Source organism: Tamandua tetradactyla, chromosome 2, assembly GCF_023851605.1.
Source record: "Tamandua tetradactyla isolate mTamTet1 chromosome 2, mTamTet1.pri, whole genome shotgun sequence".
Lineage (NCBI taxonomy): Eukaryota > Metazoa > Chordata > Mammalia > Pilosa > Myrmecophagidae > Tamandua > Tamandua tetradactyla.
The window spans coordinates 87003081-87027542 of record NC_135328.1 but is presented as its reverse complement, the minus strand read 5'-3'; the positions used below and the strand labels follow the sequence as shown (position 1 = coordinate 87027542).

At 35.4% G+C, this 24462-nt stretch overlaps 2 long non-coding RNA genes across 3 annotated transcripts in view; both read left to right on the top strand.

The window, feature by feature from the left end:
• Window positions 1-2213: 2213 nt before the first annotated feature.
• On the top strand, window positions 2214-5775 carry LOC143673544 (uncharacterized). The gene is made up of 2 exons (XR_013170434.1): window positions 2214-2390; window positions 5651-5775. It is a non-coding gene; the product is annotated as an uncharacterized LOC143673544 (long non-coding RNA).
• Window positions 5776-5927: 152 nt separating this feature from the next.
• LOC143673545 (uncharacterized) overlaps window positions 5928-24462 on the top strand; it is a 52895-nt gene continuing 34360 nt past the window's right edge. For both annotated transcript variants that reach the window (XR_013170436.1, XR_013170435.1), the window contains exons 1-3: window positions 5928-6584; window positions 13873-13919; window positions 17028-17190. This is a non-coding gene — a long non-coding RNA (uncharacterized LOC143673545). The remainder of the gene's footprint in view (window positions 6585-13872; window positions 13920-17027; window positions 17191-24462) is intronic.

Here is a 24462-nt window from a genome sequence, read left to right as displayed (position 1 = left end):
GCCACCCAATTTAACATCCCAATGGATTTTATAAATATTTACAAGTATAATCAATATGCCAATTACTTCAACCAAGTTACTGATGAGAATGTTGAGTGATTTATGTACTATAATACTGACTTGAGCTCATCAAGCAAAATAGAATGTTAATATATACCAAATATGCTGCACAATTATGTGTTCTGGTAGGCCTTTCATCTCAATCACAAGTCTCATTACACAAGAAATAAAAACTTAAGCTTAAAGAAAGACTATAGCTCATCATTTATCAAGAACTCATTCCTCAAATCTCTGGTCCAGCATGAACTTAATTGTGTCCCAAGTGAGTGTAGTATAATTTTGTCTGCATATACTCTTTCCATTTTGTAAATACAAAATTATTATGATTCTCTGGTAATGTGGAGGTGAGAGTTAATTCTGCATTCCAACAAATGGCATATGCTAATGAAGATAAGCAGTGAAGGCAAGGAGCAGATCATGTTCTTCTGGTCCAAGACCTGAGGGAGGCATGGTTGGCGTGCAGTAGAAATTTGGTCAATGAATGAATATACAAATGGCCAACAAGAAATAACGGACTCTAAATGCTTAACACAGGAAAACCTCTGGGACTATTCTTGAACCAGAAATTTGATCCCATGGCCCAAAAGGACTTTCATATCTTTGCTAGACCTTTGATAGCATTATCCAAATTACTCCCATGCCAAAAATAGCATGCAATTTAACAGAACAAACTTGGGCTTCCATATAATACATAACTGATCATCTAAAATGGTAAAAGTTAGTTATGTCATGTTTAGCCGTGTGTTAAAATTTGTATCAACCTTGAATAAATTGTGAAATAGGCTTATAAAACTAGTAGCAGTTGTTGTTGTTGTTATTATTATTATTATATGATCTCAGGGCTCCTCCTCATCTTTCTTCCATTCATTACTGTTTCTGCAAGTCTCCCATTGATGGAATCTCATCTTTAGACAGTAGCTCAAACACTATCCCTTCCATGCATCTTTCACCTCTCATCAAAACTTACTTGGCTAGGAGATGTCTTATTAACAAATTCATCTTTAGAAGTGAAAATATAAATATGTTATTCAACTCAGGAAATATATTTGCATTTCTCCCAGAAGCCTTTTAGAAAAGGAATAAATCTTTCAAAAGTAAAATAATTCAGGGCTGTCAATTTGATGATGAAATCTCAGATCATATAATGTTAAACTATTGCAGCAACAGATTTGCTGAATCTAAAAATGCTAATTCTGAATACGTCACTTTTTCCTTTGAGAAAAAAGATCCAGTGGGAAAGATTTAAAACATCCCTAAATTCTATGTTTGATCAAAAAAGCATTAGATTAACAGATAAAATGCAAACACACTCGGCCACCTACCCACCCATACTCACACACAAGTATGCGGGGAAAGGGGGTCCTGGAAAGATATTTGCAACTTTTAAGGATAACATTTGACTCTTCAATTTTTGATATTTTTAAATAGTTTAGATAACAGAAGTAACTCATTTCACAAACTGAAAACCCCACACAGGTAAAAATGATATGTAAATGAATTTACATGGGCAAGAAGAACCTGAAATTTAAAGGGTCATATGGAAAAAGATCTGAATTAGTTGTTGTATTTACATTTGGGTCTGGGTGGAGGTCAGGTGTGACAAAATGGTACATGGAGGCCATAGCTAGGAGAAACGGGCCGCAGACAGAGGAGGGTATGACATGAACGGGTCACAGAGAGAGGAGGGCATGACATAAACAGGTCACAGAGAGAGGAGGGCATGACATAAACAGGTCACAGAGAGAGGAGGGTATGACATGAACGGGTCACAGAGAGAGGAGGGCATGACATAAACAGGTCACAGAGAGAGGAGGGTATGACATGAATGGGTCACAGAGAGTGGAGGGTATGACATGAAAGGGTCACAGAGAGAGGAAGGCATGACATAAACTGGTCACAGAGAGAGGAAGGTATGACATGAATGGGTCACAGAGAGTAGAGGGCATGACATGAACGGGTCACAGACAGAGGAGGGTATGACATGAACGGGTCACAGAGAGTGGAGGGTATGACATGAAAGGGTCACAGAGAGAGGAAGGCATGACATAAACTGGTCACAGAGAGAGGAAGGTATGACATGAATGGGTCACAGAGAGTAGAGGGCATGACATGAACGGGTCACAGACAGAGGAGGGTATGACATGAACGGTCACAGAGAGTGGAGGGTATGACATGAAAGGGTCACAGAGAGAGGAAGGCATGACATAAATGGGTCACAGAGAGAGGAGAGTATGACATGAATGGGTCAACAGGAAGCACTATGGGCTCGGGGCTCAGCGGGCTCAAGCAGCAGGTGGGGAGTAGGCAAGCAGAGTAAGAGGGACCCGTAGGTATGTGCCTTCATTGTGGTCCTGGGAGGAGATTAATAGATTTCCTGCAGGAGTCAAGGACTGGTTAGGTGTAAGAACTGAAAAGGACTGAAGGTCCAGGAGTGGTGGGAATGGTCAGCTTGTCATTTGGGACCAGCTGTGGGTTTAAGGGAGGTGTGCAGGTGGTATGGGTGGCCACATGAGTGAATTTGGGCTCCAGGGAAGTTCATGTCCCAAGGCTAGCAAGTGACTACCTAGGTCAAAGGTCAGTGTAGAGGCAAGTGGCTTAGCCAAAGTAAGGAGGATGCTGAGGCAGCAGGCAAAAATTTTGATAGTTATAACAGAAAGCAATACAGTGTGAGAGCTAAAACTATAACTATAAATGCTGTATGAGAAGAGATCAAACCTAAACTGAGATATTTATTGGAAGCAATAAGGTAAGACAGGCTTTTCATAACAAATTTCAGAGAGAAATTTACATAGAGGTAAATTATAAGAGATTTGAGTATTCATAAGTTTTCTAAGATTCCTTTTTTTGGTTATCAGATTAACCTCTCTCTCTCTGTTATACAATCAAAGATAGAGTAGATAGACACAATAAAAATAAACAATTATTTGTATCCAGGATTAAATGACATGAACTATGAGTACAAGTTGAGAAAAACCGTGAACTTTAAATCTCTGTAGCTGCCACAAAGATGGCAGAGGAGTTTTACATGAAAGAATACTAAATATAGACTGGTGTCATGCCAAACTCAAAGTACTATATTCAGCTCAATAAAAAGTGACATAGAAAAGAGCTTTCATGAGAATGAAAATATTCAGAAAAGATGTCAAAAAGCACTTTTAAGGAAGCATAAAAATTACATGGTGATCTACATTAAAGTAGCTTCTGAGAATAAATCCACTGCAGTTAGTCATAAGGGAAATAAACCACAATGATAGTAAGAATCTAAAAAGAATGAACTACATTGCTACAAGTCTTTCTCATCAAGTTTGCTTGTGGGCATAAAATTGTCTTGAAAACTAAAATGCAGCAAACTAAAGTGCAGAGAATTCCTTATTTCCTCTTAATAGAAAAGAATAAGATACTGTCAGTCCTGAATATATGTATGTATATTCTTCAAATTTTATACACACACATACAATATACACATAATATACCTTTATAGCCAATCCTCCTGCAGTCTCAAACTAATTAAACTTTCAGATCCTTAACTATTCTCATCTTACAAAGATATTTCTGTGCACATTTTCAACCCTATAAAATGTAAAACCAACACCCTTTCACCTATCTTTGAATTTTACATGGAAATATCTTGACTACGTTTCTCTAAGAAATTTAGGATAGAAATTAAGGACAGGCTATTTTCCTATCAACATCTAGGAAGGCAATACTTGGTAAACAAAACCTGTGTTACAATTTTAAGTGATATTAACCACTAATAATAAATCACTTGAAGTGTCACTGAATCAATAAAGTAAAGTGGTAAAGGCAGAAGCGTACAGAGACCCATCATGCCAGATAAAGCACAGCCAGGTAACAGCAAGGACCCCTCCTCTCAGCTATGGGGAAACTGCAAAGAACAGCTCAGGCATCGGCAGCCTTGCCTCCCTGAGGATTAATTTCTCCTGGGTGGGAACATTAATGCTCCTCACCAAAAGATATCCTGAAGAATATTGTACTAAGTCACGAAATATTTAAATAACATGTAATAGTGTGCTATGGACCTAACAGAAGTACAATAAAAATGATGATTGACCTAAGTTTATTGAATATCCTTGGGATATATAACATTTTTAATTCAATTCAGCTAGCATGCATATCCTAAACATGAAAATATAATAATTATATGAGGAGGAGGAGGAGAAGAAGAGAGAAGGAGCTAATATTTGGGGAGAGCTGCTGAGATAGGCTTTGTTGAAAAGTGCCTGATCCAGATTATTGCATTCAGTCCTCACAACAGCTCCTTGATACACATGCCATGTTTACATCCAGTCTTTCAGAAGAGGAATCGGAGACTTGTTAAGGCTAAAACAGCCACCCAGCTTGTCAGCGGAGAAGCCCATGCTGGCTTACTTACACCTCTCCCTAAAGGACTATATCCATATATACCATTTTCCCAGCACTGAGCTAGACAAGTGACACGCAAAGGTAAAGATAAGGTCTCTGCTTTTCTCGCTTTTGCATAGTCTAGTGAGGGGACCACACTAATAAGGAGAAGGTATAAATGTTCTATAAACCTCATAAACTTGTTTGTGATGAGGCACAAACAAGATGAGCTCAAGGAAAGTTGAAAAGAACGAACAGAACCAAAAATTCTTACTTATCATGTAACAACTAGAAGGCTCCAGTTCCTCAACCCTGGACCCAGCCATTTCTCGACAGGAGATAGCAGAATCTGACATTTCAATGGTTGCCACGGGATGTCAGGTGGATGTGGTCTTAGCCAAGGTATTAGAATCAAGAAAGAGGAAAGCATTAGCTGAGACCAAGTGATAGCTGACTGTGACATCTGAGTGAATTTATTCTTTCTACACATGTGAAATATCTGCCTGTGACATCTCAAAAACTTAAGGAGCACTTATTCAGGAGACTAAAAACAAGTATAAGCTAGAAGATTTCAAGAACAAAGGAAATGTATGATATTACTGTTTGTAAACACTGGATAACGGGGCCTATGGAAACTGAAGTTAAAGAAAGAAGTACAAAAAGCAAAGTCTAATATTCCACATTTGACACCTGAGTCATTAAGAAAAAAGGATACACAATCTAATATATTTAAAAATTAACTTCTGTAGTACATTTCATTAATCTAAAGGAATAATCAACAAGATTTAAATTTCACTGTCTTATAAAAAATCTCATGAAACAGAATTCAGGTTGAAACTTAGCCATTATATTTCACAGTAGGGGATTGGAAAATGTCATTTAATTATAATTTTGTCCAGGAGGAAGCACACTATCAAACACATTTTGAGGCAGTTTTTCCTTTATCTAAGCATGTCATTAAAAATCTCTCTTGTTTCACAAATGCAAAGCAAAAATTCACCCATTTTATATAGTTACTGTTAGCCTGGCTGTACATATTTTATACTGAAAACTGAATGCTTAATATGTACAAATTATATTTTCTGTTGGGAGTTAAGGGCAAGTTTAAGGGGAGAAATATTACTTTTTTTTTTTTTTTTTTTTTACATGAATTCGAACAGCACCATGCTTGTTCTGGAAAAGATGGAAGCTCTCTTTATTCACTTTTGTCTTATTTTGTTTTGATAAGTTGCTTGTAGGAGATGAGACAATAAGATGGAAAAGCTTCAGAATGGATATCAAGAAAAGATTGTCATCTAATACTAAAAAAAGTATTTAAAACATTGCAAATAAATCCTGCTCATTAATATGCAAGTGATCTTATTTATTTCAAAATATGTTCCGGTGAGATTTCTCTGTTGGGAGCAGAGGATCATATCCTGAGAAAAAGGTTACCATAAACGACCTCCAAGGTGGCCCCAACGGTCACAATGTCTTGGAATTCACACCCCTTATAATTCCCTCCCCATTGTGTGTGCGCTGGATTTAGCAACATGATTCTAGTGAATGCAGTGAAGCAGAAGTTATGGTCTGAGGTTTGGAGATAAGGTCATATAAGGGTTTCCCTTTCTCTCTCTCACACTCTCAATCCATCTCTCCTACTCTCTCCCTCTATCTCCAGCACTGTCATGAACAGCCTAGAAGGCCCACATAGTTAAAAACCAAAGCCTCCAGCTTAGAAACAAGTCCTAAAGACCCAGCCAGGCCTTAGATGATGGCAACTCACTCACTCCCACTCCCCTCACTGACACTCTGACATAGCCTTATGAAAGACCTTGAACCAGAACCACCCAAGTGAACTGCTCCCAGATTCCTGGCCCTCAAAACTGCACAATAACGAAAGCTTACAATTTTAAACCATTAATTGTCAAAGTAATTTGCAGTATAGCAACAGATAATTACTGCAAGGTCTAACCAAGGTCAAAACATAGCAGTGTAACTTAGACTGAAATAAGTTAGAGACGTCTTATTCTGACACAGTTTTCTAGGAACTGGGTCTGAAGTTATCAGGAACCAGGTCAGACCCTTGTGGAAAGGGTCTTTTGGAAATGGACTTAGTGGGGAAGTAGTACAAGGCTGCTGGAGAGCAAGACTGAGCCTGTGGACTAAAGGAGCACTAAATTGTAAGTTAGTTTTTGGTCGTACTACCAGATACTATACCTAAAACTTTGGAAAAGGTGTTTAAAATTACAGCTGTATGTTTTCTTATTTGGTATTATGGGACTGCCCCACCCCAATTCCAACCCCAACCCCCCACCCAGAAAAGCTTAATGAATGAGAGTGTCAAAGGGTAGACCATTATGGCATCTCATAAGGACAGAGTTGTGATCCCATCTACATGCAATAGGTGAGTGAGTCACACCTGGCCAAGCAGGATGCACTCAACAGATCGTTTCACCGTGTAAAGTGACACGGCACTTGGACAATTGGACCAAATCAGCAAAACATAAGAGTTACATTCTAAATAATGCACTCTAACTTTAATAAGAAACACCTGGGTAACTTGTTATTTCTTGCAGTATAGTTCAATAGATCTGGGAACTGAGATTCTTTAGCATTTCTTACAACTTCCCCCACCCCACTACACCCCACCCCAGTTTGCTCTGTAATTTGAGCAACAAAGTTTTAAAGCACATGAAGGGTGATCACCTATGAAGGCACACAGAAGAGGAAAACTAGATCGGGCATTTTAAATGCTTCAAATACCTATCATTAAAAAGGTGGGGCTTAAAGTCACCATTATTTGAGTATTATTATAAATTGGACCTCAGACTACACTTATAAGCTGGTTAAATCTAGACCAAAAGGTTATACACAGAAAAACAGAAGGGAATTAGAGATCACTGAGTGGCTTAAAAACTGTGTTATTGTTCAAAATATATCTTTATTTCTTTAAGGATACATCAGAAATAGTCTTGCTTCAATATACATGACACACTTCATATCAAAACAAAGGGAAAGGAATTATCGAGGAATTCTGGCAGACAGACAATATCTTGGACAGTGAGCCAAAGAATTCTAATGAACTATGTTCAAATGAAAGGAAGAACTGTGTTCAGATGGAAGGAAAATATGTATTAATACGAAAAAAAATCTAAGCCTATTTGTAACTTTGGCAAAATGTCTTTTTCCCTTGTTGACAAGACAAAGTAGGATATCTACCATTTGAATTTTTCCCTCTTTCCTCAACAGGTGCTTCCTCTTTCTTTAAGCAATTTCTCTTTCATTGTCATAACTATTTCCTTTGTTGTTAAACACACATTCAGCACATATGAAAAATTAAACACATATTAAAACATATATTAAAATCTCAATACTTTCTTTCTAAAAAAAAATAAGGTTGTGCTTTATGTATCGGGCTTCAATCTTCCCTAATTATTATGAGTCTTTTATATTAGTTACCATCTCCATCCAATGAACTAATATTCCATAGTGTAGAATCAGCTTAAACAGATTATATTCTCTCCTTTACTGGTAACTACAGAGGACAGTTTTCTGTCTTTTATTTATTTTTTTCTTCAGAAAGCATGCACTCTCTATTTCGTTTAAAATAAATAAAGGAGGAATTGCATTGCCCATGTCTTGAATAAAATTCAACTAGATATTGTTTGTTTGCTTTTTTTTTTTTTACATGGGCAGGCCCCGGGAATAGAATCCAGGTCCTCTGGCATGGCAGGCGAGCATTTTGCCTGCTGAGACACCATGGCCCGCCCTAGATATTGTTTTTACAGTCTTTAATAATGATACCAAAAATGTCTTTTTATATTTCAGTCTTCACTTAACTAAATTCAAAAGGATAAAGCACCTACAAAATTATGATCACTGGTTAATATCAAATCAGTTAGATGCAAGCAAAGAGCTTAATATAGTAAAAATAAAAGTGACGCTATTTGTACTTGAGTTTTCAGTTAATTTATGCTCTTTTGAACTGCTGATTGTCTTAAGAGAGGCAGATATAGAAATGTATCCAATACATTGCTGTATTTCTCAAAAAACCTGGTGTGTTGCTGGAGCTTTGCGGATGGCAGCCTAATGAGAACGAATAGCTTACAGTGTTCCTGGACTGACCCGCTTTGTCATTCTCAGCATCCATGGAATGGGAGACTGCTTCAGAGGTACCAGGTCACACCCTCACCACAATTATTTTGTCTAACGAGGTATCACAAGACGTCTATTGGTTCAAAGGTGTGTAGTAAGAACAGCTGAGGATAAAATATTTGGTATCCTTGTGCTGAAGTACAGCTACATGTTTTTGAACAGATCTTTTTAAGGATATCACATTAAATGAAAAATGTCGCTTCTTCACAGAATCATTTGCACTTTAAAGAGATAGAAGTGATAGGAATTTTACTTCCATGTTGTCAAGGAAGAAGAAGGGGGGGGTAAAAAAACCTCAGGGGATGTTTTTTCCCTAAAAGCTCAATGACAGGTTGACTTAATTATTCAAATGGTAACTTTTCATAATAGATAATTAGACCATACGTTAACCTCAGAATTCAAAATAATCAGTTTGCTTATATTATGTGGTTCTTGTCTAAGTCTGTACAGGTACTATTTTCAGAGGAAAAAATGAGGCTTAGTTCAAATCAAAGCAGTTCTACAGAATCCCTTAGAATTGTATTAATTATCTAGGCAGCTAATCTGAAGATTTTAATGTTAATTGCTAATTAAAGAAAATTAATGGTGAAAAATAAATTGAAAGAAAAAACAGAGATGAACTATAAAAGATAATGAGGCATTTACAACTAATTGAATAGCTTTACATGAATTTTCCCTCAAATAACCAATAATTACTTCTAAATAAGTTGGAAAAAGCAATGACAATTCAGTAAGTTATCTTGGCTCTAAATTTCTGCAAATGGCTCTAAATTTCTGCAAAGTGAAGCAAATACAACTAGGACCCTTCAGAAAGACAAGTTTCCTTCTCAATTTTATCACCAGAAATTCTGATCTTCCACAGGCAACCTGGTTTCTACTTAGTGGTTCATTCTGTTGCACAGCTTCAGAGTCATGTCTATGCATTAAATACAATTTTCCCACATTATTGAATCATTAAGTGGCATTTTTCATTCAATCGAGTCATAAATATTAGACCCCCAAAATAAATTAAATTAGAATTACATACATGTGTCAGTGAACAGCATTAGCTGTTTTCCAGTATCTTTTCTACAAGCTATAGCTACTTTATATGGGAGTGGGGGGCTAATATATAAGAGTACAGTTTTCATTTAAAATTTAAGGCAAGACTTTTAAAAGATTAAGAACAGAATATGGTTTTATCTTGTATTAAGAGGGAAAAAATGTATATGGTATAATCCAATCCATAACAATTAAAGACCTCATAAATTAAGAGAAAAAGGACCAGATACTGTCATTATTTCCACTCAAATGGAAATGGATTTTGTGACATGATTTGTAGTATACTCTTTTAAAGTAAAGCTATTTTCTTTTCAAACCATTTTTCTTCTACGTTTCCATAATCATAGACACACACATAAATATAGACAAATGTGTTTATACCTATATTTGTTTGCTAACAATTCTATGAAAATACTTTAAGACAGCTAGCAAAATGTCTGCATTATAGATAAGACACTGACATCTGTTGATATGAGGAACTCATCCAAGATAAAAGAATTTATTAAGTAGTAGAGGTAGGACTGAAAGCTGAGTTTGACTATTTCCAAAGCCCATGCCCCTTAACAATGTTACTATTAAACACAATACTTAAAACTAGTAAGCCTATTTTGTAATCAAATTTATCATTTCTTGCTTTATAGAACTTATACTGAACACAAAAGGAAATACAAACCATTAAAATTTCTGGAGCATTTTATTATGTTTATATGCATCACATGTCACTCCTACAAACACACTCACATAATATTGGTTGTTATCCACCCATGTTCACTAAGACCCGTCATAGGTAACACACTACACTAGATCCTTGTGGTCTAATAATTATTTAGATAAATTTTGTCCTAAAATAACACTGATATTTTTTGGCTACAATGCTAATACTGAAAAGTGCAATACACAATAAAAGAATACAAAGAAAAAGTAGACAAAAACATTTAACTACCTGTGGACTGCTTCTTAATGAAATGGCATAATTCAATAGCTACATCCATTATTTTTATATGGAGAACTTTGGTTACATTTACCAATGAATCCAAACTGGGTGTCAAGTGAACACACTGAAGAGCCGGTAGAATTGAAAAATGAGAATCTGGGAGTCAAGAATGGAAGATTAAGAAAAGTAATTTACATTGTCAGGAAAATAGAATTTGCATAATGAGAACTAGCTACACTATAAAGTACAAACCTTACAACTGTTCACAGAGTATTTGCATTTAAGATTAAAATAACATTTCGTTACATTGCCTGAACATGAGTACAATTTGTAAGCCATGATATATTTGAATGGTAATAAAAAAATAAGCCTTAGGTAGCATATGTCATTTTGTCAATCAAATCAAATGTGCAAATTCACACCTAAAAACATTATCCATCTTTCTGTCATGGCTACTAAGGGGTTCTTTTCAGGGTAAATTATGATCTTGGATTCAAATTTCATTATTACATACATAAAATACATCTCCTTTGAGACACCAAGGATTGCCAGGGAAACACATGCTTCATTACAAAAATTGCAAATAAGAAGTAAGGACATAAAATGGCTCCCACAAAATCTATACCCAAAATGTCACTAATTGGTATAAAGACTGTCCCTTAAAATTGGTTAGCATATGCAAATACATGTTAATTAGTTTATATCTTATAAATGTTATCGTATTTGATTTAGTCTATACTAAACAAATTTATAACAAGCCATGCTTTGTATAAATATACTTTGAACATTTTCAGTGTTTCATTCTTCATTTATTGCACTGAAGCAAAGTTTCACCATGTAGAAAAAAATGGCACTTTACTAATGTTGAAATAGCCAACCTACTGAAATTTTTAAAAATGCAGATGGATTTCATTTAATAAGCATTTTAAAATAATGCATGACTTGAAAGTTTTTTTTAAAGAAACAGTTCATTTTAGATTAGAAAATATTTTTAATTAAAACATTCTGCGCTTCAACAGTGGGTTTTATAATGTAACTGCAATAGTAAGCAAAGATTTCATTAACTTCTGCCAGAAGTCCCAGATTTAGAAATATCTTCTCTAATTAAAAAAATTAAAGTTACACTTCAGAATTAATTGAAATTATTAAAGTGTTTGCTCTTGCATTATTTACAGCTAGAATGCTGGCAAGAAGCATTTTATACTTTCTAATATATAATTGTACACAGTATATTGAGGACATAACATGACTTCTATTGGGATATTGGGTCTTTCCATGTAGGTCTGCTATAAAGTTTCATGTTATTTTGGTTCTCCGGACAATATCATAATAATTCTTACCTAGGAAAACATGAGAGGTATTCCTAATGATGAGTATGAAGCAACATAGGGGCATTTTATTTGTCACTCTCACTAAATCTACCAGCAAGACTCACTAGAAACCAAAACAGTATTATAGGACAACCCAACCGTGTATAGAATAGCTAGAAAGTCACATATTAAGGGTCAATATCCTAAACTCAGAACATTTTACATCACCTGAAGAGTTATATCTGTAGTGTATTAATATAATGTTTTTAAGTCATTCTCTGATTTTATGTTAATCACTACTCCAGATAGGAAGATAATATATTCAGTGTATTTTGTACATATTATGCATTTTGAATTTCCTACGTAAAGTAGACTTGTCTGCTGAAAAAAAAGTGATCTACCATCATGATTTTAAGTACGACTATGTTAATGCTTGGTGCTCACCAACACTATGAAACAGCAATAGCACGGAAAGAAGATGAAGGTGAGAGATAGCAACAACATTTTAAAAACCTTTTTTAAATGCTATATTTTGGACTTCTTCCATGTAAAAAAGAAAACACAATTACATGCAAATCCAGTCACACATTTTATTTTACAGAAGTCCGGATTTATGATTAAGTTACATGGGTTCCAGTATCATCTTTATTTCTCAGAAACCAACAAAAAGAAGTGGCCTTCAACACCCTGGGGTCTCTGCTTCCTTTTCATAGAAATTAAATGTTTTGGAGTAATTTTTTTTTTTTTTTTGCTAACCCAAATGACAGTATGCTTTAGCAACAAAATATCTCAACTATTTATTCTAAATTCAATGACTAAGGGAGAAGAATGAAGAATATAAGGAGAGTAAGAGAGAGAATGCAAGCAACTACCAAATTTTGATAATATGAGTAAATGGGTGGAGAATGCTAACTCCCTCAGAAACTATTCTCCACTTCGTCCTTTTAATTTTAGCAACTTCCAATTTTAGCCAGGTGTAGGAACAGCCATCTATGGACTCTATTTCCCAGTTCCACATGCAGCCAGATATGATCATTTGAACAGACTTAATGGGAAAGGAACAGATATTCCCTTTAAACATAGTTGTAACCCAACTTTAACTATGCAGGTGATCATTGAGCCACAGGATATAAGAAATCTGGGCCCCTGAGTGCCTTTGTAGAACAAAAGTATCCCCTCAGGCTGATCTACTCAATTTAGGAGAGTTAGGTGAGAAAAATAACTTGATTTTATTGCAGATAGTTTGCTTTGGGGTCTCTTGGTTATAGCAGTTTAGTAATCTAACTTGCAAAATGTTGAATGCTGAATACCAAAATTAATGTTATCATTTGTTTTGCTACGGACCTTTTTTAAAGTAGCATATGGGTTAACAAGGACTTCAAATATTTTTTATGTGAATTAAGACTCCTGACATACGACCAGAAAAGGTAGAGATCAGTTTTAGAATTTCGATTATAACTGATTACTCTATTTGGTGGGGAGGGGAGTTATTGGGAAACTGCTTGCCAGAAAAGATTTCGCAACTTTTTTTCAAAGATTGGTCATGAATAATTTATAATTCTCCAAAACATTCCACCGGTTTTTTTAGTGCACAGACACTCAATTGGAAAGTTCAATTCCAAGATCTTACACAGATTGAAATTATTTAAGATTACCTTAAAAAAGAAAATCATTTTCCTTCATCTCTGTGAAGTTTTCACTAATATCAGAACATCCTGATTCTTTCCCTTTCTACTCAGATGCTTTCCCCTACTTCCCAGTCCTTTCAACCTCTCCGAGATATCAAACTCAATTAGCCTCAGCTTTAATTACTGATTCAGGTCTCCCAATATTATGGATTCTTTAGACATAGACATATTCTAATGTGGATAATAAAAACATTTTCATAGTTACAATTTTGGATTTGTAGCCTACGGAAAGGATTTATGCAATATATTCAAGGGCCATTAAAAATACAGAGATGGAAGCTATGACTACATAACTTACTTTAACTTATATCTTTTTTTTTTTTTTTCTTAATATGGGCAGGCACCAGGAATCGAACCCGGGTCTCCAGCATGACAGGCGAGAACTATGTAAGTGAGTCACCATGGCCCACCCTAACTTATATCATTTTAAAGTCTGGGGTACCTCTTCCCTAAGACAAACCAAAATTGATCAAATTAACTTAAACTATTAACAAAATATAAAAGGATTCATTAAAAAATAATTTCTACTAAGTAATTCTACAGAAAACTGGACTTATGTTAACAAGGGGTATTTGGGGAAGCTGGTCATCTCAAAGCTACATTGAACAAAACCTATTACACACTATTCCCCCTTTTGATCTGCAACATTCTCTTCAAGACAGATTTCATGCTAGACAAGTGCGTGCCAAAAGCCTGGAAAATGCTCCTAAATTTTTAAGATTGATGAGAGGACCCACATACACGCCATACTCAACAGATGTTACAGTAGCATCTCTAGGAACAAAGCCCTGGAGCTCAGCCAGGCTGATAGCAGCAAAGCATGTGCCCATGCAGGCTGGGCTACCATAAGAAGTCCACACACTTCCAGAATGGGAAGCCAAAGGAGGCTGACCACTTCAGAGTTGGCAGGAGAAGCACAAGAGAAAATTTTCTAGTGATCACTGCTTTGTTATGGCAGATAGTGACTGCTGCTGGGAAACAAGAGAAAACTGATCAATTCTCTGTGTAGAAATAATAGAGTAGGTGGTTCATCTTGAGCAAAGCTACACAAAGAAGAGAGGCCCCTCAGAGTTAGGCATTTGAGGAAATATATAGGTCGTTGGGCAATCAGCTTTCAGACAACTGCTCCAACAGGGAAAATGCAATTATAAATCTTCACTATCATCGTTTTCATCATAACCCACTTAAATTATTCAAATTTATTTGATTTTACTAAAGGATTTTTTATTAAAGGATTCACATGAAAAAAAAAGGATTCACATGAAAAAAGTGGCAAGAGATAAAAAGTTTGCAAGTGGGTTTTAAAGGTCCCTTTATGTCACACCAAGATTTTTAAAAATTATCCTCTAAGCAATAAGGACTCATTTAAAAGTTTGAAGCATGATCAGATTTGCATTTTGAAAAAGGCCTTTTGGTGCAAGACAAAAGAGAAGAGGAGTTAAGATAGAGGCAGGGTAACAGGAGGTAGCCATTCAGGTAGGGTTTGATAAAACCAGAACTAAAGTAATGGCAGTGGGAAAGGATTTGATATAAATGAGCAAATGAATGAATAAAGAGGTACACCTGACAAGGTATCACAGTCAAGTATCATTTTTATCATTTAAGCATTTTATAGCGAGACCTCGCTAAGCTTAAATGCGGATGCTGCCATCAATTTAAGGAGACAATCTAAACTTCTAAAAAACTATGCTGTTTTAAAATGACAGATTTTGCTGATATCAGCTAATTGTGTGGATGTTTTACTTCTGTTGGCATCTAGACACCTACTCTAAGACATCATGTATCATATGACCAAATTATATTGTTTATAATGATGTTACATTTCAAGAATGATTAGGACTGCCTTTTTTTTTATATTAGTACATTAAGATTATTTCTTCTCTTTGTAAGTCAAAAAGAAATGAAAAGATATTATCTTCTATGTGTTAAAATTCCATGGCTTCTTTCTTTTTACTTTCCTCACCACTGCTTATCCTAGGAGGTCTTCAGTGACAAAAGACCAAAATTCTAGTTTGTAATAAACAGTTTAGCAGTTCTATGAAGGTCTCTAGTGGACACGTTTACATCATAAAACTGCCCAATTTGGCACTTTTTCTACTTCTCACTTCTCATTTACAACTGAAAATGGATCAAATTTTTTTAGCAAGTAACCAGAGGACCTTAGGGAATAAAGGAGATGCCTCACCGGGAAAAAGATAATACATTTACACTTTTCACTAAGTGTGTACATATCTTTCACACCTGAAAGGAAGAGGTTTGAAGCTATTGGAATATTTGTCATAAAATAAGTTTAAGTTTCTGTTTTTGGTATCATGTATCTCCACAAATACAAGGCAAAGCAATTTTGTGCCTTTTTTTGCCATCATGTGGTAATAATTAAAATGATAACATGAAAAACAAATACCTAAGACATAAGAAGTGTTAATTCAATAGGCTGAGAAAGAGGAAAGCTAGCATTTTTTTCCTTTAGCTAGCATTTTTTTCCTTTCAATTTTAAAAATCACCAAGCATTTCTGATATTTTTACAGAGTATTGAAGAGACTTTTTTATGTCCTATAGAAATTAGAGCATCAAATTCCCATCAATATGCAGTGCTTATATTCTCATAACTTATAAACCCAATAAACCTTTACCGAGGGGTATTTTAATCACCAACCTTTAAAACATTTTTTTGGTTAACTTGGAGGTAACATTTTAACTTTTCCATCTTTATAATATAAAGATTAAACCATGAATTATATTGCAACATAGTTCCTCAATCTTTTAAAAGTTTTAAGTAGTCATATTAAAATTTTGATAACAGTGTTCAACACGGCAGAAAAAATTAGCAAATAAAAGAAGTATACTATTGCAATCAAATAATATTCACAAAAAATATAACCCAATGTGATACGATGGTGAAAGAGTCAGACTGCATGGTAATTAGGCATAAATAATAAAGAGTTAACAGAAATAAAGGTAATTAAAATGTCATATAACCAAACCATTCTTGGTCTTTCTCTTATTATTCCTTTACTATTTATGAACAGCATCCCTTATATTAAAAGAGAGTTACAATTATTTCCTTCTTTAAATGCCATAAACATGATGGGCTATCTGCATCAGTTAATTATGTCAGTCTCGTTTCATTATCTTTTGTCATGGCATTAACTTGGTCTGAATTATATTTCCCGGCAATTGTGACTCACTTGACCCTACACTTCACTCCATGGAGCCTGGTGAACACATCATCCCTGCCTTCACATTTGTATTCCACCATGCCGCTTAGAGCAAACTCACTTAGAACTCGCGGTTGGCTTTCAAACACGTTTTGGTCAATAGCCACCGAGTACAGCAAGTTATGTATAAAGAATTGATGCAGCAAAACAATTGGGGGCCAAGAGGCTATGGAGGCCTGAGTAGTGGGAGCCATGCTGACCTATTAAGTAAGGGATCTGAGTTGGGAAGGGGGCAATGCATAGAAAAACAGAGGGCACATCCGCTACTTTTCCACAGGGTCAAAATGTTCTGAAGCAGAAAAGAAATGCACTCAAAAGCACTTGGGCCAGGCTTACTATCCAACACAGAGAAGAAAGATCTGGAATTAGTCTGCCTTGATGTGATTTGGACCCCCTGCTTCTTTGCTCCCCTGAGCAATGTTCTGGCCTCCTGCATTTATGTAAGTTATCATTTGCTTGTGATCACCTATGGTCTCTTCATTCCAAAGGAATGGGTTTTTTAAAAAGCAGAACCAGGACTCTTCATTTTTTCCCTATTTGATATATGGAACCTAGGAAATTGTGGTGTTCCTTTTAGATTCTAATGTCCTACATGTGGGAAAAACATATAAATCTAAGCATTTCCTTGGTGCCAGAATGTCAACACAGCAAGCGGTTTAAGCAGTGGGCTCTGCAGGCAGAATGCACAGCTACTGAGCTTGCTATGTTACCTTCGGCAAATTACTTGGCCTCTCTGTACATTCAGTTTCCTCCCCGTAAGTTGGAAATAATGATTTTACCAAATTGAAAGTGTTTTTTAGTAGTAAATGAGTGGATGTAAAGTCCTAAGATACTGCCTGGCATTTATTTAGGAGTCAATAAACTTTAGCTATTATTATCATTATCTACTGAAAGATCTCTCCAGAGCTCACAGGAAGGCATTAAGGGACACAAGTTTCCAAAAACCTAAGAAGACAATAAAAACGTGTGACCCTGAGGCCACCTCTAATTTGAAAAAGAGAGTTACAATTATTTCCTTCTTTAAATGCCACCATAAACATGATGGGCTATTTATGAAATGTGGATTATTATATCTATGGGGGGGTGACTAAGCCAGAAGGGAACACCACAATACAAACAAGGTGTATAATTTCTTTTTAATCTGAACAGTGTATTCCTTTATAATGTCTGTTCCCATTGTGCAGTCATCAGATCTGTCCCTGTATGCCTGTTACAATCAGTTTCCACAAAGGTCATAGGAAATGGACAAAAGATGCAAACTGTGCAGTAAAAAAGAGAAAGAGGAAGAGATAGGCCTATTGGATAAGGGGGAGAGATCCTCCTCTGGGAGGAAGCTTACGACCTCTTGTGACCCAGCTCCCTAGCCCTGCTCATCTCCAGGACCAGCACACATACAATCACACACCAAAACAGTCCTGGATTTTGTCTGACATTTCTTTCTCTGGAAACAGCTTTTTAAAATTAGACAATTAAAGTACATCTACAATGCACTATTTCAACAAATCAGTTGAGAACCAATGTGTCTTAGCAAATGTGTTGCTTCTGTTATTAAGTGCTGGCACATGTTTCCAAAAGGGAGGGGCACATGGCAAAGTAGGAAGGGATCCAGCACCTAATAAAATAAAAGGAAAGATTACTCCTGAGGGGCAGCAGAATGGCAGGCTGAAGTGGGAAATTCAACCCTTGAGAACACACAATTCTACCACAAGAGAGCCCTGTTGTCTTCAACCACACAGGTATAAATGATGAGGATAGGCTGTGTCTTGCAGAACTAACCACACGTTTCCTAGGAGGAAACAAATGGATCGCACATATGACACAGAATGAACACATCCATTTGAAAGGAGAAGCCACCGAACATCCTTCTACACTAAAATCACAAGCAGTAGTGAAGTGAAATAAATATCATAAATTTATATTAATTGAGAACTAATTGAGCACATATATAATACAAGGAGAGATTACAAATGATGGGAAATATTTTTTCCTCTTTGTGATATACATAATGCAGCATTATAGTTTAGAAATACATACATACATATATAGAGAGAGAGGGTGAAATAATATATCATTATGGCACTTTCTTTTACAGGTTCCTGATGGGTACCTGACGAATAGCATCACAATGTATTTGTGATAAAATATTTAGGGAGTATAAAGAAGTAAACATTTTAAAATTAAGTCAAGGAGATTTCCATAATGTCTTCAAACTCCTCTGGCTCATGCAGAGGTAAACTTAGTATAATTTATTAATATCAGAGATATCTGACAATCCTCAAGTTTCTAAAATTTTAAATTACACCTTTCTGTTCCTCTATGGTTATTTGATCCATTATAAGATATGATAAGTCCTCTCATAAAAATAAATAACATATCAAAATTTACAGAATTCCCTCTTTTTTCTCTGTTCATTTTCCTCACAGAACATTTCTTTTCTGCTGCTTGTTATAGCTGAAAACAACATAATTTTTTGAATCCTATAAACACAATTTTATAAGGGATAGATACATAGACCGTAAACCGTTAAGTGGCCTGGAGCTCTATTTGTGTTTTCTAACTCCTGTAGTTACAAGAATAGTACAATGATATGCTTATTATGCCTTAATGCCTCTCCTGAACTCTGGAGAAGTGGGGAACACCAGGAAGTAACCTTTGGAGTAATCCCATTTTGAAGATGCTGAAGGAGATCAACAAATTCCAGTTTAAGACAGTGCAGCCTGCAGCTGGCTAGGAAAGCAACAAAGATTCCAACCTGCCTGTAAAACAGATAGATGCCTCTGACCCAGGGTGTCAGAGAACGAGAAGAGGAAACAAGGCAGGAGAGGGCATGTAACTAGAAATTTCTCTGTGAAAAAAGGAGAAAGGCTTTTGAGAGATTTCTATGTTTTCTTTGGAATGAAAGAATTTCTTGATAATGGGGAAACACTTTATAGGAACATAAGACGATGACATTTTGGGAGTTTTAAATTATTGGCATATGAGTGTTTTACCAAGCAACTCTTGGCACATAGGAAAGTCAGTAAATATGTGCCAACCAAATTGTATTATACTGGTTATATTGCCTTGTGGTGTGTACTGCATAACCCTGACTCGCAACTCTAACTTGACAACATACACAAATGGAAAAGTAGAGGAGGGTGCAACCTCTAGGTCATAATGCACCATGTGGCTGTGCTGCCTGAACTGTTATCCTGTCCTTGATTAGGGTGGCAAAATCCAAAGCAGAATTAATGCAAATCATGGCATGATAAGCTGTCCTTCTCAACGGCTCCAGATGGATATATGGTGGCAGTGGCAAATACTTAGAATGTAGTGCAATGAAGGTGTGAGGAGACATTTTCTGTTCATCTGTTGATCACTTGCAGCAAGGCGGAAAGACATGCATCTAATATTGAAACCCGCTGTGGGAAAAACAGAGTGGAAGCATGCTTTCTCTGTGGGGGGAGATTAACAATTCTCTCTTCACTCCAGCTCCTCTTCTCTACCTCCTTTATGCTAATATCTAAGCAGAGTTTCTGAACTTGTTTATCAAGATTCCAGGTCATTGTATTGGGCAAACATACATCCTTGTGCAAGTATTTTTCCTCCTACCTAAAAAAAGGTCTTCTATATATGGCCTAGCACAGTTCAGCTTTAGAAACGGAGAACACTCTACTGCTCTTGCTTATTGTACCTGCTTCTTTATTCTAAGTTAACCTTCCCTAGAACTGGAGATGGAAAATAAGATTTAGGTTCTTTTTTCTGAGATGGAAGGAAGCTGTGTTTCAACTTTTCTTCTAGGCTTCCCAAAGCCCTATATCCAAGAAAACAGGAGTATATCCTATGAGCCAGGTTCCATGCATTTAGGGGGCAAAGTTCCAAATGATAAAAAGAAGCAAGCACATGTAGTGCTTTTCTACCTTTGTTCTCCATCCATGTAACTATTTCAGGGATCCCCTTTTAAATACAAACTACAAGTGGGAGAATATTACATTGAGTGTTTTTTTAAAAGTATAATTCACAATGGATTCAATACAATTAATGTATCAATACATATGTACAGCTGAATTCCTTATAAGTTTACAATTCTGTGTTTAATTGTAATATTTTATTTTCCTTAAAAAGTAAATCAGATGGGTAATATATGTAATGGATCATACAAGGTGTTCCAGTTGAAATTAACTACATTTAAGTTAATTTGAGATTAAAGATGGCTGCTTCCAAGTAACCATGTCAATCAAAATCAATTTTTAATTAATTCCTTACCTTTTATAACATCTCTATATAGATACACTAAACAAAGCGAGCAAAATCTATGATGACAATGCCAAAAAAAAAAAAAAAACTTATCATGGTCTCTGAAATTCTATATATCTCAATTTTAAGGGTATTTAATTATTATAATGTAGTATATAGAAAATATATGCACTTATTAAAGCAAGGCCTTGGTGATATGGAATGTTTTTTTTTTAACTTTTATTGAATTATGGACAAATCTAAGAGAAAATTGGTATTTTATACACTAATCTATGTCATTTCTCTTAGACAGTCCCTTTGATTATACTACACACATTCCTAAAATTTTGACCATGCTATTTTCACTAAATTCTATTTTGAACAGCGGATGTTTAAACACACCCACACACATGCATGCTTCTATACAAACACACCAAAAATGAAACACAAGCCACCACAATTGATCAGCTCTATCGTGCATTCAGAGGTAAAGAAGTTTTAAATATAGCATGACCTCCCAGATGACAATTATTTAAATAATAAAACATTTTATAATTATATTCACTTGTTTAGATATAAATATTTATAACACAAATGAAATGATAGGCCATACTGATTTTCTTAGAGTGGAGAAATATTTATCAATTCTTTCATATCAATTATATCTCGGAAAAAATCATTGGTTTTCTTTACGAATACCAAACATCTAAAATTAGCATTGTATATGTTCATTTTGTGCATTCTTATTCCGAGATTAGGACTTTTGTCACTACAAAATCATTTTTAGAAAAAATACATTGTATCCCATACCATCAATTGGAGTTATTTCATTGATAATGTGTTTAGAGGTGTATAGATTATTGTTTATGTGTTTACTTGCCAATGGAGTATCTTCAAAACTATGGTTCTGCGACGCAAAACCTTTCTGACTGTGTACTCCAGAAATTCAACTCCCCTTTACATGTTTCAATCTTCAAAGTCCTTAATTTCCTCCTTAAAATTCTGGGGTTGAAATAAATTTTCCTATGGTTCCTTCTATCTCTGACCATCTGTAACTTGTGTCTTGGGGAAAAAATATGAATTTATTTAAGTAGTGTATCTTTATTTAAACGTGTTATTGTAAAATAGCATATAGCAAGAGTCTGGGAGGGGAGAAAAGGAAGGCCAAAGAGATTGAGTTTTCCTTTTATGCCTCTTTGTCTTCTTACAACCTTCTGGTCTTGAGAAGAGTTTAAAAAATAATAATAATTATTCATATAATATTCTTCTAAAGGCAAGAGTAAAGAGTGGTTTAGAGGAGCTTTAGTCCACTTCTTTCCTTCCATAATTTCCATCATCCTCCTCAAAAGCCACTCCAAATAAACTTTCAGTCCACACAACAGCGTAGGCACTGCCAACAGGACTCCAGGACAATTTCCTCACACTCCTTCAAACAAGATGGCTGCCCCCAGCGCCTCTATGGATTCTGCAGCTGCTTTAGTGTAAGGCTACTAGAATTACATTAGCTTGTTTCAAAAGAGTCTGCGATTAGAAGGGTCTCAAACTGTTAGGTTAATTTCTTTATTTGACAGATATAAGTTACTTCCCTGGGGTAGCACGGCCAATAACGATGATGGGTAGAAAACATGCACTCTTGATTTCACAATCACAAATCACACCCACGTGGTGGATAAGGTTTATTTTTTGATTTTTCATTCAGAAATACATTTTTAAAGAGGTTAATGAAGTATAGTCATCGCCGCAAGTACAGTTAGTTTCTACTTGGTTTAACCGTACTGGTGGAAATTCAATAATTCTTCATAGATGGCAAATTGCTTTTGAAAACCCAATTAATAAACTCCCAGTGAACTGACAGTAGTTCCTAAGAATCTTCACTTAAACACATGAGGAGATAAATTCAAATGGCATTCAAATTTGTATAGCATTCTCATCCAATGTCCAACATAACTTTTAAATTAGTATCTCTAAATATATTTATCACATCATTTGTATCATTAAAGTTTATTCAATTCAGTAAAGGTGTTAGTGTAAATAGACATTGCTGAAATAAGGGTATTTTCTCTGCACAGCAGAAGAATCATATAACAGCAGCTTGCTGTAATAAATCTGAGATACAGACAGTTATAGATACAGGTATAGAGCGCAATTTTGAAAATAATATTTTCAGAAACTTCTAAAAAATAAGAAACCAGTTAGTTAAATTGCAAATGTGTTGCCTGCATTTTAGGCCACCCATTATCAAATTACCCTATAAAATCTGTCCATACCACACCTTCTCCTATAAACCAGTGTAGAAATGCAGAGTTATTAAACTTACATCAGTGACACTTCTTTAATTTCAAAACAATTCACACTAGTGTAATTGTCATGTGCACTATTAACCATTTCTAAACTTTTAACATCCTAGGTAACTAATTCTTTGTTATAACCAGCAATACCTCAGCTTTTCGCTTACTTTGACATTACTAAAGAAAGATGTCATTTGCACTTGCAGAACTCTGCATCTGCATACATTTGGATTAGTACACCCCACTGGTAACACACAGATAAGGTACTGTGTCATTCCATGAAAGGAAAAAATATATTTTTTTAGCAGTAATTCAGCCTTCTAATATCACCTCGACTTGGTATTGTTTTACTTTCCAAATTGAACGATTTAAGTAAATAATTAGTCATATCTAAAAATATGAGACCACGTGTCCTACAGATTTTTTGCAAGAAATAAGAGACCACGTGCCCTACAAAATCATTTACACATTGTTATAATTACAGCAGACTTCTAAATTATATGTTAATAGTAACGGAAACGGATGTTTGCCTTCACTAACTGCAACAGTAAGCAAATGCAGGTATACAGCACTTTATTAGTAAGAACTCCTTTAGTAAGCACAGGTTGGAGGAATTAATCATTCATTCCCTGCAGACTGCTTATGTATTTCATCTGGCCATTATCTGATCTGAATAACAAGAACAATTGCATAATAAAACACATTACTGCTGACACTAGCAACTTTCTTCTTTCAACTTTAAAGTTGCACCCACCTTTGTACAGTACAGAAAGCCAGTGGCAAAAACGAAAAACCTATTTTAATCACTCTAACCAGCTTTAATTTTTTTGTTTAGTTTATTATTATATATGGAAAGCATCTTCAGAAATGTCTTTAATTCAGGCTGTTTTCCTTAGCATTATGACATAATTATAACAGGGCAGAATGTGTGTCAGGTTAGTTTCCATGTTCACTGTAAATCTTTGCTTTGGGAAATTCAAACAGGATGAAAAATTCTGCCATGTCCTTTCTACTGTGGAAAACATGTCCTATAGTAATTTTTGCTATGATATTTTGAATCACTTTTGAATTCGGCTCCTGAGGTACTATTTTATCTTCTACTTTTCAAAAATTACATTTTTCACACATAAGATATCTTCTCAAATATTTGATGGCACAGAGGAATAGAGACTGTATGCTATAATTACAATCTAATCAACTGAGGGCTTC